Source organism: Spermophilus citellus, assembly GCF_964194105.1.
Source record: "Spermophilus citellus genome assembly, contig: SCAFFOLD_58, whole genome shotgun sequence".
Lineage (NCBI taxonomy): Eukaryota > Metazoa > Chordata > Mammalia > Rodentia > Sciuridae > Spermophilus > Spermophilus citellus.
In genome coordinates this window covers 40,190-57,874 of record NW_027672891.1, presented here as the reverse complement: position 1 = coordinate 57,874, position 17,685 = coordinate 40,190, and the positions used below count along the sequence as shown (strand labels likewise).

Here is a 17,685-nt window from a genome sequence, read left to right as displayed (position 1 = left end):
TTCTCATTTGCTTTCTCTGAGGATGGGATGAAGAATGAATTTTTCCTCAACCACACAGCTAGGCAGACTTTTTAAAAAAAAAATATTTATTTTAAAATTATAGGTGGATACAATCTTTATTTTTATGTGGTGCTGAGGATTGAACCAGTGCCTCACAACATGGTAGGCAAGCCCTCTACCTCTGACTTCTTAAAACGGAAAGATACAGACCTTAGTACACCAGCAAAGCTCTTCTCTCAAAATAAACATCTATATACACTCTGTAGAGGAGAAAAAATAGATTTTATGTACATACTTTAACACATTAAAGCTTGTTTCTAGTACCCCTAAGGATGAAATCCCCAAAACATAGCTTCCTTTTAATTCCATACACTTTAACAGTTGTCCACCTGCATTGCAAGAAATCCACAAATACATAGCTACACCAAGCACCGACTGTCCAAGTGCCTTGCAGTACTTTTCCAATGTAGCTGTCACTGTAATACATTTTCAAACCTACATATTTGAAAGTAATTCTGAATTTATAGTAGCTTTTGGTCAGGGTGTATTTACTATTTACACTGTAGTACAATTACTGTCACGTGTAACCATATTATGTTGTTAGAAAGTACACATATTGTGGGCAACCTCCCATATAATGTAAAACTCAGGCAGGGAGAAAAGTCACCAAGAGTCCACGACACAGGAAGAGGCAGTTTTGCTTTGATAATAAAAGACAATATAGAAGCTTGATTGTTGACAGAAGTTTGTCTTCCTTACTGCCAGAAGCTCTCTGGTCCCTCTGACCGCTCTAGGAGTAGCCCTGGTCAGCGCAGCTCCACTCCTGACCCCAGGGCCGGCCCCAGTGGCACGGATGGCACACCCTGACTCACCTAAGCCAAGATGAGGCCTTTTCTGTTCAAAGCCCTGCACAAAGTGAAGGCTTCACTAACATGTCAACAGCTGCAGCCCTCTTCCTTTGTCACCTAAATTTGCAACCTGGTAGAAGGCACAGGGTTTTAATTAGGCCTCTGGCCAAAGGATGCTTTCTGGATTGGGGCGGAGGCAGTGGAAGGACAGGAGGCCTGCGCAGTGTGAGCTCCGACCCCAGCATTGAGGTTCTCCAGGCTGCCCACTCACTGCCGAGCTTACACCTTCAGGGCAGGGACATACATGGAGACTTGAGACCTCGCATGGTGACCCTGGAACGCTGACTGCGACAGGGCCATCCACACCAGACAAGAGTGCTCTGCACAGGAGCTCGTGACCACCTGCCCAGATGACGGCACTCTTGCTGGGAAACAGGTTCTGACCCACAATGTCTACACTCACCCCAGTGGCTTTCTCAGCAGCTGAAGATGAGGCCGGCCAAGCCTGCAGCATTTGAAAGGAGCAACTGTGAAACAATCCACACCTGTGCACCCTAGTGGCTGCTAGGCAGAGGACACTTCTCTTTCCCCAGATTCCCAAAGTTTCCTGCACTTGGTGAAGGGGACTGGACATGCCCTGCCAACTCCCTGCACTTGGTGAGGGGGACTGGACACGCCCTGTCAACTCCCTGCATGTGGTAACTGTTTAATTCGTATCCACATCTCCTAGGACCCAGGAGCAACAGCAAGCAGCACCCACCAAGTATCCAACAGCTACTTGGTGACTTTGGAGTTATTTAACAAAATACCGCAGCGATGCAGAACTGAAGAGTGGAGAGAGATATAAAACTGTGCAGAGTGTCCTCTCTGGTGTCAACACGTCAGGTGAACAGCAATGGAAACCCACCCACACCACACTACACAAGGACACTCACGGTCTGGACATCAACCAACTTTTCAAAACCCACCTGCATTCACTGAGCAGGACAGGCCTTGGAGATCCTGAGGACACATCAGAATAATCAACTAGACCTCAATGAACTTTTAGCCAATTAAAAAAAAAAAAAAAACCAGAAATGTATCATTTATAATCACTGCACCCTCTAGTGGCCTATTTTTATCTATTAAAAATTAAGACAACCTGTAATCCCAGCAACGTGGGAGGCTGAGCAGAAGGATCACAAGTTCAAGGCTAACTTCAGCAACATGTAAGACCTGTCTCAAAAAAATAAAAAGGGCTACAGATATGGCTGAACCCAGGTGGAGTGCCCCTGGGTTCAATCACCATCATTAAAAAAGCAAAACCAAAACACCACACCAGTCTCACTGTGCAGGGTGCACAGTTCAGAGCCTGCCCCTCCCTGCCTTTTCCTGCCACCTCCAATGCATCGTCTGAAAGTTACTAAAAACACAAACAGGGCTGGGTTGTGCTCAGTGGTAGAGCGCTTGCCTAGCACATGTGAAGCCCTGGGTTCGATCCTCAGCACCACTTTAAAAAAATAATAAAGTTATAAAAAACACCAACACGATACAATCTTGGATTAAAAAAATCATCTCAATAAATAACATTTACAATGTGACAGACTGTGACATTAGCCCTCCCCCTCTTCACTGAGCAGGTCAGGCCTTGGAGATCCTGAGGACACCTGTGGGTTGGACATGCCTACATTCTCAGGGCAGCTTTGCCCTGCAAGGACCGCGTGGCAAGGCCTGCCCTCTCTCTCAGCATGCTGGCTTCCTCGGGACTCTGGTGGGCCTGCACGTTCTTCAGTAAGAAGTGGCCAATGAAGAGCTTCAGACCCTCTCACAACATCCCCAGCTTTGGGTTCTCAGACACTCTGGAAGAGAATCAGACAGACGCGTGTCAGGACAGATCTCAATGCAGGTACCTAGGAGGCAGTCGTAACCTAGTTCTGTTCCCTGTGGTGCTGGGAAGGAACCAGGGCCTCTTACACACACAAAACCGTCTCCCACTGAGCTAAACCCCCAGGCCTTCTCTTCCTTTTTATTTCTGTTTTTGAGGCAGGGTCTTCTACGTTGCTCAGGCTGGCCTCAAAACTCCTAGGCCCCAGGGATCGTCCTGCCTCCCAAGAAGCTGAACCCACAGATGTACATTGCTGTGCCTGACTCTATGTAAAGCAGAATTTTCAACGAAGAACTTCAGGGCAGGAGGTGGCTCAGTGTTAGAACTGCATACCCAGCACTGAGAAAACAACAAGCACTCTTAGATATCAGCTTAACATTAAGACTGACATGACTTATGTAGCTATACGTGAAGCACAATGCTGCTTCTGTAAACTAACCGGAATGAAAACATCTTTCTGTCCCTTTCTCATGTTTAATGAAACACCTGGGCACATACCTTGCAAAAATTAAACCCAGGTCTTCAACTTCTGTTTCCATTAACAGCATAGTCAACACTCTCCGTAGGAAGTGGACTCTGGGTTTGTCCAATTCACTGAACTCAACCACCTATAGTCAGGAGACAGAAAAAAGTGACACTAGCTTAGCCAACTCTCCAGTGATCTGTAAACAGTGCTAATGAGTAGGCATTTGACCCTTCCTCACTGCCCACACACCCTGGTTTAAGAAGGTCTTTTAAAATGAACAGCTGTTAGTAAGGAAGTGGTGCCATGGGGACCCTGCAGAGCTGGCAGGGGTGGCTGGTCAACCTGGCAGCACAACACAGCTTAGGGGGCCTATACTTCACAAGCCAGGAATGTAGTTTCTAGAACAGAAGCCTACTCTTGAGTGTGTTCCACCAGGTACAAGAGGCTGGACACTGCAGCTTCTGCTTTATGGCTGTCTGTGTGGCATTCTGGTAGAGTCTGGACCACCCCTATCAACACCTCTTTGTGTAGAGCTTAGGTCTAGGAAAGATGAACTCAGATATGCTTCCATCTTAGAAAACTATCAAAAACCCCAGAAATAATTTTAAATTTCAGCAGTGTAACAAATAAACGTACTAGACTTATACAGTGGAAGTAAGATCACACAGAAGATCAGAGAATTACAGATATTAACATATATAAATTGCAAACTTAATTTTAAAAAAGAACTGTGGAAAGTCACAAGAGCAAGATGACCACACGGTTCTACCCAGAGGGTAGATGATGTACTGGCTGTAGATGCACAGCACAGGAAGTACAAAACCATGCCAGGGAGAGATTCTGATCAAAGACGGCCCCTCAGCCAGGTGCAGTGGCACATGCCTATAATCCCAGTGATATCAGAGGCCGAAGCAGGAGGATTGTAAGTCTGAGACCAGCTTCCACAACTTAGCCAGACCCTGTCTCAAATAAAAAATAAAAAGAGCTGGGGAGTAGTTCAGCGGTAGAGTACCCCGGGTTCCAGTCCAGTATCAAAATAGAAAACAAGCAAAAAGAACATCAGAGTGGAGGGCAGGGCTGGGAGCCAGGGAGAACCCAAGTTCTACTGCCCACGAGTGAGCTTCCATTGCTCCTGTTCACCCGGGGCCACACCAACCCATTCTACATTGAGCCCGACTTGAGTAGGGAAGCGTAGATGTAGCTCAACGATGAGAAGATGTTATCTTAGTGTTCTAAATTACTCCAGTTCTTGGAATGGGGTGTGAAGACTGTACCCACACTTTCAGTGCAGTGGGAAACCCCACATCCCACACCCTAGAGAGGCAGGCAGTCATGGGCAGATGCTCTGACCAGGGTGGGAAGCACACCCACGGACACAGGGCACAGAGGACGACTTTTCTCTGCACCTCGACCAGCCCTGACCCTCAGGCTCTTCAAATGCTCACAATTTTTTAGGGCACCCACACCCTGGTGGCTCCACTACCCAAGCCTTACTGGCCAACCTCAAATCCTGCCTTCTACAGGTAGGTCCACCATCTCCTCCAGAGGAACATCGGGCATCTATGTTTTTATGGCTCTGAAGTCCCAAACACAGAGTGGGGAGCCTGCAGCTTTCTAACACCCTATTTTGCAGACCCAGTACCAGGCCTCTATGGGGTGCCAGTCTACTGAGCACTGACGGGTCCAGGATTTTAAGATTAATCTCAAACTCAGAAAAGATTTACTTAAGTTAGCAAGAAAACTGGAACCGAGCCCTAATGTTCTAGGTAAATTTATACTGTGTATACAATGATCACAACAATGAAACACTCTCCAGAATCTTGGAAAATTCATGCTTTACAAGTACGAAAAATAAGCAACTACACAGTGATTTTTAATTGCTTACAAACCTTCAAAATGGAAAGCGGAAGCGATTTTGTCTTCAACAAGTGTGCCACCAGATGAACCAAATTCAAGAAATTAGTGGCTGGCAAATTTTCTAAGTCCCGAAATTTATCCCATATGCTGAACTGGAAAGTCATCTAGTAACATTTAATAAAAAGAAAAAAATTAAAATTCAACAATCAGTAGACTAAACCACTAAGATGCTCTCATTCACTTATTTTTAATATTCTGAAACTCAGGATTTTCAGGAGCAACTATACTGTCCTTTCAAATGGTCAGGAGCTTGAAACAGCTTTACAGTCATCTTTTGGTTGTGGTTCTCCCCTGCATTTATGAGGCACTGGGTTGGATCCCCAGCACCAGCAAACCCTACCCCACCCCACCCCAGCAGATAAGCACTTTGAAGAAAGCTCTTGACAAGTGACATCAAGAGACTGGTCACACCTAGCCTCCTAGTGCAGGTGGTCCCTCTACCCAGTACTTCTGGCTCCAAGAACTCATGTTTAGGATGTGAGCCAGACAGAATGCTGAGGAAAAGCATCAGGACACAGGTAACTGGCACCTTCTGACCAAGTTACCTGGAATCGCCTTTCATAGCTGCAGAACTTGCTGGCCAAGAACGCATAGAAGGGATTGTATGTCTTCTCCTGCAAGCAGCAGTCCATGAGCACGTGGACCACCTCTCTCTCCTGCTGATCCTTCAGTCCCAGCCTGCAGCACAGAAACAGCCCAGCTAAATCAGCACTCCACTTCCCTCTTCCACAGCCAAAGAGCCCACAGGTCCTTCCTGCCTGGAAGAGTGTGGTTAAAAGTGAGCCAGGAGGCGGGTGGCAGCAACCAGACACAAGCCAGAGGTTTGGCCCTCCCCAGTTTCTTTTGGCCTCATTTTTCTAGTGATGTGGCAAAGTTTGGGAGGACACAACAGGACTCGAGTTCTACCCCACCACAAAGCCCAGGACCCAAGTCCAACTGACACAGGCAGGACTCAAATGAAGCCAGGTCTTGCTAAGACAATGATTTCCCTTTTTCTTTCTTTCTTTTTGTAGCAGGGATTGAACTCAGGGGCACTCAACCACTGAGCCATACCCCCAGCTTATTTACAGACAGGATCTGTGTTGCTTAGCACCTCGAAGTTGCTGAAGCTGGCTTTGAACTCGTGATTCTCCTGTCTCAGGCTCCGGAGCCACTGGGATTACAGGCGTGCGCCACCGTGCCTGGCTCACTTTTTCATTTTTAAAATTCACAGTAAACTCCATCCTCTTCAGTGTAAAGTCCTGTGGGTGCAGCTGTATAAGCCCCCAGAGTCAGGTAACTGCAACCACACTGGAAAAAGAATTCCATCGCCCCCAAACCCCCACACGCCTGTGCAGACAGCCATTCCCCAAGCTGCGGGCTACCACCAATCTTTTTTCCAGTCCTCTAGTTCTGACTCTGCCAGAATGCCACACAAACAGCCACAAAGCAGGCGGGTGTCCAGCCTCTTGAACCTGGCAGAACACACTTAAGAGTCACCCATGCAGCTGTGGGACTGGTACTTCGCCCTCTGTAATAGTGAACTGTAAGGATCCCACCCACTGCAGCAAGGACCCCTGGTTTGTTCACCCTTTTCCCAGAGGGGCATGTGGGTTTTTTGGTAGTGGGGATGGAACCCAGGCTTCATGCACACTAGGCCACTGAGCCTCAACCCCAGGTCAGCCAATGACTGTGATGAATAAAAATGGGGAAAAAACTCATTGTTAGATGAAGACTGACTAGGAAACACAGAGGTATGCTCAGTGTTCCCACCCCGACAAGCCACCCCAGTTTACAAAACCCCAACTATCAGAATACTAAAATGAGCCATTTCTTCCTGTATTGCATTATGAGTTTGAAGCAAATAAAGAAAAATGAGTTAAACTGTTCACTTAATTGTTATCTGATAACTAAGTACTTTGCATAAAGTATGCAAATGTTTTAGAAACCTGCTACAACAAATTATTACAGAACCATACTGGGACATTTTAAATGAGAAGCAAGAGGCAGCTTCAACATGAAGGCTCATACACTTTAAGCAATCCATGACAACCAACAGCCGCCGAAGACAGTGGCTGGCTACCAGATACTGGCTACAAAGCCCTCAAATTGCAGCCTCCTACAGGGCTCCACTGAGGATCTACCAGGGCACACTAGTAGGAATGAGTGGCTTGCCAGAGACACGTGGCCCACCCAGGTGAGAGGACAGTAACAAAATTCCAGTTTTTCAGTCCTCCAAACACAAACCCCAGATTAAATTAATTCTTTCACAACTTCTAACTTGACAGGTCAAAACAAATGCTTACTTGAGCAGCTTTTCAAAAGCATCCAAAAAATCCTCATCGTACAGAAGATGTTCCTCCTAATGTCAGTGTTCATTCTCTGCTTCCGAGCAAGATCCAACATCTTTGAGCTTATCTGAAAAAGGAAGATTAGTGTGTGGGTCATACAAAGGTCCTGAGAGCTGTTTCCTGAGAAATACCATGCCACCTTTGGTTGAGTGTGCTCCTAAAGTTTCTAAAGAACAACTTGTACAATTTTGTGGCTTCAGCTCAGTATAACTAAATTGCACGTGAATACCTGTAGGTAAATTCCAAATCTTTATTTCTGGGTCACCACAAAGGGAAAATGTGGCAGGATAAAAAGCCACTGGAGGAGAGAAGCACTGGATTTGGGAACTCTCAGGAGGGTGGGACATCAGCCTGAGCATCTCAGATCAAGTTCAGATATGGGAATCATGGTCATCAGGTGTGCCAAGGGCCCAGGGCAGGAAAGGACACTGGGGACAAGGAAGGAGATCTGGATCAAACAGATGCTAGTAAATATTTTTTTCCACTTTTATTTATTTTTTTTTGGGGGGGTGGGGTACCAGGGATTGAACTCAGGGGCACTTGATCACTGATCCACACCCCATCCCTATTTTGTACTTTATTAGAGACAGGATCTCACTGAGTTGCTTAGCACTTCACTAAATTGCTGAGGCTGGCTTTGTACTCGCCATCCTCCTGCCTCTGCCTCCCGAGCAGTTGGGATTACAGGTGTGTGCACCACACCCAGCTCCGACTCTAGCTAATAATGATAAATACAAATAAGTGGGAAGAAGTTTCATCCATGCTAATGGGCTGGAACCTACATCTCCTAGGATACAGAACACATCCCAGTCTCAAGAATGGGTATCTGCAAAGTCAGTCTTGATTTTCACACACTCCCTTCAACTCTTAGATCTTTTGCACAATGTGTTTTGGGACTCTTAAAATCCTTAAAAAAGAAACAACAAAAACTGAATTATATGTTTTGTTTTGTTTTCTGGAGCCAAGACCTTGCTATGTTGCCTAGGCTGGTTCAAGTGTTCTTCCCACCTCAGCTTCCACGTAGCTGGGACTACAGGCATGTGCCACATGCCTGGATTTAAATCATACCTTAACACTGGCAATTTTTATAAGGCCTTCAAATAAACCTAAGTGGCACACTTCCATAGCCATTCAGGAATAATCAGAACTCCTCTAGCAGAGCGGGCACTCGGCACAGCAGGGTGCCCACAGTCAAGCACTGGGTCTCCATACCGTGCCCACAGGCGGCTTCTGCTGAAGTGCATGATGACTGTTGTCAATCATCGGAGTCCCGCTCCAAGCAGACCCCACGATCCACCAGCGCCCAGTTTGTTCTGCATTCAAAAGACCATCCCAAGAGATGCGAAGCTGAGTCTCAGAACCTGAGCTGGCATTGCGCACCTGATTAGAGAAAAAGGTTTAATGAGATGCTTTAATTGGTTCATAGTCTGTACTGTGATCACACTTTCTTTTTTTTGTACCAGGATTGAACCCAGGGGTGCTTAACCACTGAGCCACATCCCCAGCCCCCTTGTATCTTTTATTTAGAGACAGGATCTTGCCGAGTTGTTTAGGGCCTCTCTAAGTTGCTGAGAGTGGTTTTGAACTCGAGATCCTCCTGTCTCAGCCTCTTGAGCCACTGTGATTACAGGCGTGCACCACTGTGCCTGGCTCACTTTCATATTTTTGATAATGGAATTTTTGGTACATGAACATTGCAATGAGTCTCTGGCAACTGGGATAGTTAGTCTGTTTGGAATAATGCCAAAATAAGCAGTCAACTCACCATATTCTGTGTGAGGTCTGTGGGTCTGCCACCCAAGTAACGTCTCTTAGGCACAGTCGTGACAATAGGCTCCTACTGCACAGCAAGCTGAGCACCTTGGGAGGACCAGCTACAGGGGCTGTGCAGGAGGGCGTGGGCCACTCACAGAGCAGCTTCTGTCTTCTCTCAGGCCCCAACTCACAAGTCCCGCTCCCTCTCCCAATGGGGCCGTGCTGCCCTGAGGCTCGGGGCAAGGTAGTAGGCGGCCACTCACCAGAGCTCGCTGCACCTTCCTCAGTCTCTCCATGGGCTCGGAATCATAGCCTGGAATTTTGCGCATGTCATTGTTCTTCAAGGCCAGCATCGTCTCCAGCATAAATCGAACCTTTAAGGAAAAGGAAGGGGAGAAATAAACCCAAAACCAAAATGAAATCTCCCATTATTTCAAGCAGTTTGAACATTCCTGGACATCTTCCCCTTGCTGGATTTTCAGCCTCTCCAGGACCACTGGGTGGTCTTTTAATCCTTATCAACTGGAAACAGTAACACACTTACAGGAAAGTTACAAGGACAGCACAGAGTCTGTCTACATACCTTCCTCAAATATTAACTCTTGATACAATCTCCACATCATAAAATCAACCTCTTTAAAATAAACAAGTAGGTGATTTCGGGTATATTCCAAGCTAGGCAACAATCACTTTAGAATCTGCATAATGCCCAGAAGAGGAACTCCAATCCCTCAATAGCCGCTGGCATTCCCCACCTCCCTGCCCAGGCGGCCACCTCTGCTGTCAGCTTTTGGGCATTAGCCAGCAAGAGTGTAATCTGCACTCCCTCCCACCCCACCCACTCCCCACTTCACTCCCTGCTGCCTATGCAGACATGCTGCCCTGGTGCACAAGGAGCAGCTAACAATAATGCTCCTCATCAGACAATGACCAAAATGAAAATCCAGTCCCTTTCCCTTGACCTCAACATCCTACCTAAAGAGTAAATTCTTCTCAGGACTCTGGCCTCTGTGACCCACCCCCCAGTATCCTGCCACCTTGCCCACCAGCTCTTCTTCCTTCCTGAAGCTCCACACTGCTGCCTGTAACCACAGGGATCCCTTCACCCTAGTGGGGGTCCCACATACCCCCATGGCTTCCAGGATTCCCGGCATGAGGGTGACCCCAAATCCCCCCTGGCTCACTGCCCTTCGAGATGTGGATTCCTCCTGCACCTCCTCCCGTGCACCTGAAGGGGGGCCCTCTGCCCTTACTTCCTTCAGCCCTGCTCCCCACTAAACTCGGCTGCTTCTGACTCCCAAGGCCACATCCACTGCCAGGGTGCCCATGTCACCACCATCTCGCAGACTCTTACAGCATCCCCCCCAATTCCTCCAGCCACTTCCCCTCTCTTCTACACTGTCACCAAAGTGACTCCTAAAACAACTTCCACCCCTGGAGTACCTGCCGAGAACCCTCTGGGTCCTCCCCAGGCCCGGCCCTCCTCACTCCTGGTGGTGTCCCCAGGTCTAACATGGCCCTCTCCTTCCTCCTCAGCAATCACGTCTTCTTCCCCTCAGGCACAGCAGGTGCTGCTCCCCACCCCTCACGACTGCAGGGGCGAAGCCGAGAGCCCCGAGTTATAGATGGGAAAACAGAGGCCCGCAAGACTCGGTCCCGCTGCTGCACAGGGGCTAGAGAAGGCTGAAAAGAGAGACCACTGAGGAAGGGAAGTGTCCTATTTACCCCAGGGACTCATTGTTAAGCACTTAGGAAGCAGGTCAAGTGGCACTCTTACCCTGGTCTGGTCCTGAAACATGCTGCCTGCCCCACTGGCTTTGGCCTGGGCATCTGTGATCAGTTCCTTCAGCAACAAGGCGTCATCTTTTCTCAATGCAAAGCCCACATTTTTCAGCATCAACAGGATCAGCTCAATGTCTTTTTTGGTGAAAGTTAAGTTTCTTCAAAATGTCGAAGACGAGGAGAGACTGTACCACGTGGAAGTTGTACAGACGGGCGATGATGGTGAAAAGGTTATCACACTCTTTCCCTTCACCTCCATTTCTGTAGACGTCATCAAACTTCCTCACCACGGCCTCCAGAAAGCAAGCACCAACCTGAGCAGGACAACAGCAAGCGTGTCGCACATGTTCTGTGGACTTCTCCTTCAACACACTGAATAAGTTCCTGCACACAGGCAGGACATAAACTCCAACAGGGCAGCCTTCAGGAACTCAAGTACGGCTGCCCCACAAGAGCACACGGTAAGCAGCTGAGCACCAACCTGTGCTGAAAGGGTCTCCGCTTTAGGCCAAGTACAAAGTCGTAATTTGGGGGGCAATGGCCATGCTGGTTCCTTGGAAAAATAAACTTGCTAAAAATGTGTTAAGACAGGTGTGGAGGCCATATCTGTCTTGGAAGACTGAAATGAGAGAGGATCGAAAGTTCAAGGCCAGCCTGAGACCCTGTCTCAAAATAAAATTTAAAAAGGGATGGGAATATGGCTCAGTGGAAGAGTGCTGCTGGGTTCGATCCCCAGTACCTGCCCCCACAAATGTTAAAACACAACTGTATCTCTAAAAATGCTCTACCACCCAGTAACACTCATTCTCAGAACTGCTTATTTCAAGTTAATGTCCTCTGAATAAGCAAGCAGTGTAAGTGAACTTTAAAGAAAACAGCACATTCTCAACAGATATCAAAGGTCCCCACAGGCAAGTGCTTCATCACCAGGAGGGTGCTAAAGGAAGGACAGGAGCTCTAATGGCTCAGCTCCACTCTCAGGGTCCAGATGTGGGTGTGCTGTTCTTTGGGGCACCAGTAAGTAGGCTGACCATCACAAAGAGGGGAGAGCACAAGGCCAAGAAGTAGCAGTGGCCTGGTGAAACAGGGCAAGCTCACCAGAGAGCCATCCTCTTGCTCTTCTGGCACATTCTAGTCCAGATTCCTTAAGTATGTCCTGGAGGAGGAAGGACTTCCATCCTGTCACTCTGTAAGACTGAGACCTAACTCAAAACTGGCAGCTGTCATCTTGCCATATTACTATCTGGTAAGTGTTTTCTCTCAAATCCCAACTCAAGTTGAGACCAGAGGAAGCAGATGGGAGCGGGGATGTCCAGTGATGCCGGCAATCCACAGGAGAGATGGCCTTACCAGGGCAGCCATGCTGGGTCAGAAAGGAAGGGCTGGGTGCCAGTGATCCCTAGGAACACTGGCAGGGTGTGGCAGGCCTGATCCGACACATCAGGTGTGTGTGATTTCCAGGCTTTCAATCTGGGTGACTTCTAAGCAGGTGGGGAGGAAGCTGGGTGCTGGACTGTCTGTGTGAGCTTACTACACTCTGACTGCAGGTCAGGCTGCAGACGTGCACAGGCATAAATGTCCGTGGGAGGAGGAGCTCCAGCAGACTGCAGGGTGCGGTGGGAAAGCAGGTGCGTCACAGCCACAAAAATAATTCCACTTAATGTGTTCAAAATTCATTTTTCTAGGGGCTGGGGCTGTAGCTCAGTGCTAGAGCACTTGCCTCAAATGTGTGAGGCACTGGGTTTGATCCTCAGCACCACATAAAAAATAAATATATTGTGTTCATCTACAACTAAAAAAACATTTCATTTTTCTAAAATTAAGTTTGGTAAATTTTAACACCAACCCATACAGATCTGATTGTTTCCTTGTAAATGATTATGAGAGCAATGCAGCAGCTGACACCATGATCTTTAACACATTTTTTTTCTTCCCATGAATTTCTGTGAGGTGTTTTTTTAGTATAGCTCTGAAAGAAGTTTAATGGAACCAGCATCCTGAGCGCTTGTCCTATCTGGCAGAAGTTTTAGAGACTGTCATTAGCTGAAGTACCATAAGGACTTCCCCTTGGAACAAGCCACCTCATTGTCCTTCGTGCTATTAGTGAAGGTGTGAATGAGAAGCAGGAGCACTAACCCCATGTTTTCACATCAAGCTGACTACCCACGTGCTACGGGTGATCAGGGTCATGACTTTTACGTAACTCACTGTGAAATACTGTCTATAACACAGTTTGATTATTAAGTCTGCTAAAGTACACCAGAGACATCTAGAAGGATGGGGGACGGACTAAGCTAGCCACATAACAGCACTGAATTATGGTCATCATGGGGCACCAGCAAAGATGTCCAGAGCTTCCATTATGTTTTGTAATGGCAAAAAAATGGACTTTCACACTTATATGTCAACACGAGTGTGGCTCTTAGGGGGAAAAAAAAACACTTTTAAAAAAGAGCAATTCTCCAAGTAGGTGGTGCAGAGTTTCCACAAACGATCCCAAGACAGTTGAGCAGACTCCTGAACCAGCTGTGGGGCCTGGGCCACTTTCTTCTGCACTCAGCTTCCCTGTGCCCAGTTGGTCGTAAGGCCACCACCTTTCCAAATGTTGCCACAATGCTGCCATTGCTGGCTAAGAAAACCATGGCTCATTAAACTTCCCAGGAAGAGCAATGAGAAGTGCGGCAGCAGGGAAAGGGGAAGAGCAGAATTGCAACAAGAAAATCTCCTTCCCTGTTGTAAGTGGGCTCAGCAAGCACTTAATGAGCCAGCCTCTTTCCTATGGTCATCACATGTAGTAACTGTTGACCTACACCATGGAGGACCAAGGCCATCCCAGGCGACAGGGCCATCGGGTGGAGAAAAGGTGGGAGCGTACCTCAATTCCGACAGTGTGGTGAAGGATGCTGACCAAGAGGACGTGCTCCATCATCAGCCTGCTGGGCATGGCTGAGGGAGTGACGCAGGCACCCAGGAGGGCAGCCATCAGTGTGTCATTCATGTCCTTCCTGCTATTGGCCATGTATAGCTCCTCCAGCTGCCCACTTATGGATGCCATGTTTGGCTCACTCAACCTGCAGGAATGTAAACACAGAAACACAATTAAATATAATTTTCCAGTTCAAACTCAGTTATCAATACTACCAATATATCCTATCTTACATATGCTTCTGACCCGGAAACAACTGACCCTGCTGCAATAACCCAGCATATTCTGCTCATAACCACAGAACACTATGGAGTTCTGAAATAATACAACTGTCTTTTCAATTGAAATGTAACCAGTGAGGTATGCCACGGAGGGTCTGTGAGTCTGCAGAAACCTGGGTATCCTGATCTGACATTCCCAGGTGTAGGAACCATCTAAGTAGTGTATCATTAGGAAAACCACCAATTCACCCACTTCTTAGATGGCACACATGCACGGTTTCTACACTGAAGAGGGTGCTCTGTCTGAATGAGTAGCGAGAGAGAACTGTGCAAGGAAGACTATTCACCACACACCTGTGCTACTACTAAAAGGGACATCACAACAGCATGCTTCAGTAAAACTTCTAGGACACTCCACTGACAATGTTTCAATTTCAATTAAGTAACATAGGGGAAGAGGCGGCACAAAGGACAGGTTCTGTATCCTGATTGTGGCAGTGGTCACCTAAATCTTCATGTAATAAACTACACAGAACCTCTTTCTCTTAAACAACACAAGCACATAAAAACAGTGAAACCTGAACAAGCTCTAGGAGTTGTTACATCAGTTCCCTGATATGTGTGTGTGGTGCTGGGGATGGAATCCAGGCCTCATGAATACTAGGTTAGCACTCCACCACTAGCTGCACTCCCAGCCCCTGGTTGCTTCTCAATGGTACTCTAGCTACAGAAAATGTAACCTTTGGGAGAAAGCAGGTGTACAGCATGCAGGAATGCCCTGTACCCTATGAATCTACCAAAAAAAAGAGCAATATACATTTAAAAGAGTGGCTGCCTTTCGAGGATTTAGAAGAGGGGCATGAGGGTCTTCTGGTGAGAGTTATGGGAGAACTGGAGGACAGCATTAGTGCAAGAAGGACTTGAACTTGTTTCTTAAAACCACAGGCTGACTGTAGATGGTTAAGTGGTGTGGTCCCAGCTACATGGCTTCCAATTACCCTTTTAGAGTCTAAATGCCAACATAGGGGGATGAAGGACCAGCATCCTGACCAGGTGCACTCTTTTCTGCAAGGGGGGATCCCTGCCAGGCCTTCCTCCACTATTCCTGGGGGGATGTTCCCTGCCCCATTCCAGCCTCAGAGTGGCAGTAGGAGTCCCCTGCTGCCTTCAAACCCTGTAAGGACTCACCATACCAAACAGCTGGGCAACATCTCCTCAACATAAGGATGTGGTTGCCCTAAGGTAGGCAGAGAAAGGATCTGAAAACAGCTACAAGTCCTGCCCATCACTTGCATCTTGTCATTCTGGGACAGTTTCCGTGTTTTAGAAACAGAGCATTGCTCCAAGGGAGAGAGCGCAACAACTCTGGAAGGTCACCTGTTAATTAGGCCTTTGACGTGTTTCTTCAGCCTTTCTAACTCCTCCTTCTTGCGCTCGTCCACAGTCTCCTGGGCTGGCCGCAGCCGAGGTGGGATGTACTTTTCGCCACTTTCACAAAGCCTCTCCTTGAAAAAAGAGAATAATATAATCACAAAAAAGAAAAAAAAAGTACACTGGACAAACCTCACAGTTCCCTTGCTATGTGCATATTCATACACAGAACTACCAACTCGGCGCAGCTGTTTCTACTGACTGTTTAACACACCCCGAGCGCCCCACTGCAGTGCACTGGCTCCGGGGCTGACGGCCATCCCCGGACCCAGGGAAGTTCCGTGGTACCTGCGGGGTCGTGCCATCCGCCCCCGAAGAGCCTGCCCTCTCTTCTCCGTCTTCTGCGAAACGGACTCTCTTCCTCCCGGCTTTCTCCTGCGCCCCGCCTTCGGGCTCTTCCCGGCTGTCCGGCTCGGGCTCCGCGGCGTCCTCGGCGTCCTCCGCACTCTGCGGCTCCGAGTCGCTGTCCAGGTCACTCTCGGGGAGCGGCGCGCCCGCCTCCTCCTCCTCCTCGTCGCCGCTGCTCGCGTGCAGCCCGCCGGCCCCCGACCCCAGCACGCCCAGGATGTAGTCCAGCCCGTCGCGCGCGAAGCCGGGCGGCACGGCGCTGCCCTCGGCCCTCTTCCTGCGCTTGCTCAGGCCCAGGCAGCGCTCCAGCTGGCGGATCTCCCGGTCCTCCTCCTCGTTGGCCGTGAGAAGCGCCCGCTTGCGGGCGGCGGCGGCGGGGCTGGCCTGGCCCGGGCGAGCCGGGGCCTTGGCTGGGGCTGCGGCCTCGGGGACAGCCGTGGCCACGGGGACAGCCGTGGCCACGGACGGGGACGGCGTGCCCTTGGCGGGGGCGGAGGCCTGGGCCGGGGGCGGCGCGGGCTCCCCCGCGCTGCCCTCCTGCTTCCCCGCCGCGGCGCCCGCGGTCCTCTGCAGGCGCCGCGCTTTCCTCAGTTGCCGCTTCTCCCTCCGCAGCTCCTTGCGGCTCTTCCTGCCGCCCGACCGGGAGCGCACCGCAGCGCCGCGCCCTCGGCCTCTCCCCCGGAGGTGGCCCGCACGAACCCCTCCACAGCCACCCGCAGCCGCTGCAGAGCGCCCTTGCCGCCGCGCCCGCCGCCGCGCTTCTTACGAACTACTCGCCTTCGGCCGCCTCCCGAGCTGGCCGCTGTCGCGGTCACGGACGCCGCCATTTTCCGGGACGATCTCGGACCACAACTTCCGCCGCGGCGAGACTTCCGGGCGAGAGCGAGCGCGGGGCGTGGCGGGTGCCGCCCCCTGCCGGCCGGGGGGGCCGCAGCAGCGGACACAAGAACAGTGGGTCTCAAAGGGAACTTGTGAATTGTGTCAGGCCACACCCTCCCAGAGCTCGCGGCGGCTGCGGGTCGCGGGGCCGTGCGTGTTCGCGGTGGCGTGTACGCACGTGTGCCCGAGGGGAAAGGCCCCGTGCAGGTTCTCTGTATCCTAGGGAGGAGCAGCGTGCTCAGCCTTACAGCTCTGCCTTTTGCTCCCTGCGCTCTGCCTTGGGGCTCCTTAAGGACTCATTTTTCCTGAGAGTAGTGTAGTCCTGCCTAAGAGGATGCGACACATTTATTCAACGGTCCTCTGTTGGTAGTGCACTGAGATGAAATCAGTGTCCACCTGAAGCCTGTGATGTGCCCTTATGTGGACATGCGGTCTTTCCAGTTGTAGTCAAGTTTAGATGAGGGCATACCGATTTGGAGTGAGCCCTCAATCCAGGGACTGGGGCATCTTAGAAGAGGGGCATTTGGACGCCCAGGGAGCTGGCCATGTGCGGGTGGAGATGGGGCTCATGTGTCTGCAAGCCTCATGTCTCGTCCACAGCCCAGGTGTGGCAGGGCAGTGGGAGGCCAACGTGCCAGAGGCAGCCTGTGAGACAGATTTATTGGGGAGCACTTACTAGACATCAGTGACTGCCCCAAGAAGAGTTTGGTGGCAACAGGCTGAATGGAGCACCTCTGTCCCTCGTGGTGTCTGTCCAAGGACACCAGCAGGATGAGTGACACCTGTCCTCACCCAGTGCCTGCAGGTCTGCCCACTCACCACGGGGGAGGGCTGTCCTCACGGGCATCAGCTTGCTTAGTCTGCCGGTGTGACCAGCATCCCGAGGAGCAGCTGTCCTGGGCAATGCAGGAAAGTGGC

At 49.7% G+C, this 17,685-nt stretch overlaps 1 pseudogene across 1 annotated transcript; it reads right to left on the bottom strand.

Annotated features, from left to right (window-relative positions):
- Positions 1–1,033: 1,033 nt before the first annotated feature.
- LOC308640459 (nucleolar MIF4G domain-containing protein 1-like) lies at positions 1,034–16,715 on the bottom strand (annotated as a pseudogene). Its single transcript, XR_014024350.1, has 11 exons — positions 15,829–16,715; positions 15,487–15,614; positions 13,838–14,033; positions 10,958–11,276; positions 9,444–9,554; positions 8,638–8,805; positions 7,381–7,492; positions 5,641–5,773; positions 5,068–5,199; positions 3,211–3,320; positions 1,034–2,686 (listed from the first exon to the last, which is right to left on the bottom strand). The product of XR_014024350.1 is annotated as a nucleolar MIF4G domain-containing protein 1-like (transcript).
- Between the last annotated feature and the right edge of the window lie 970 nt (positions 16,716–17,685).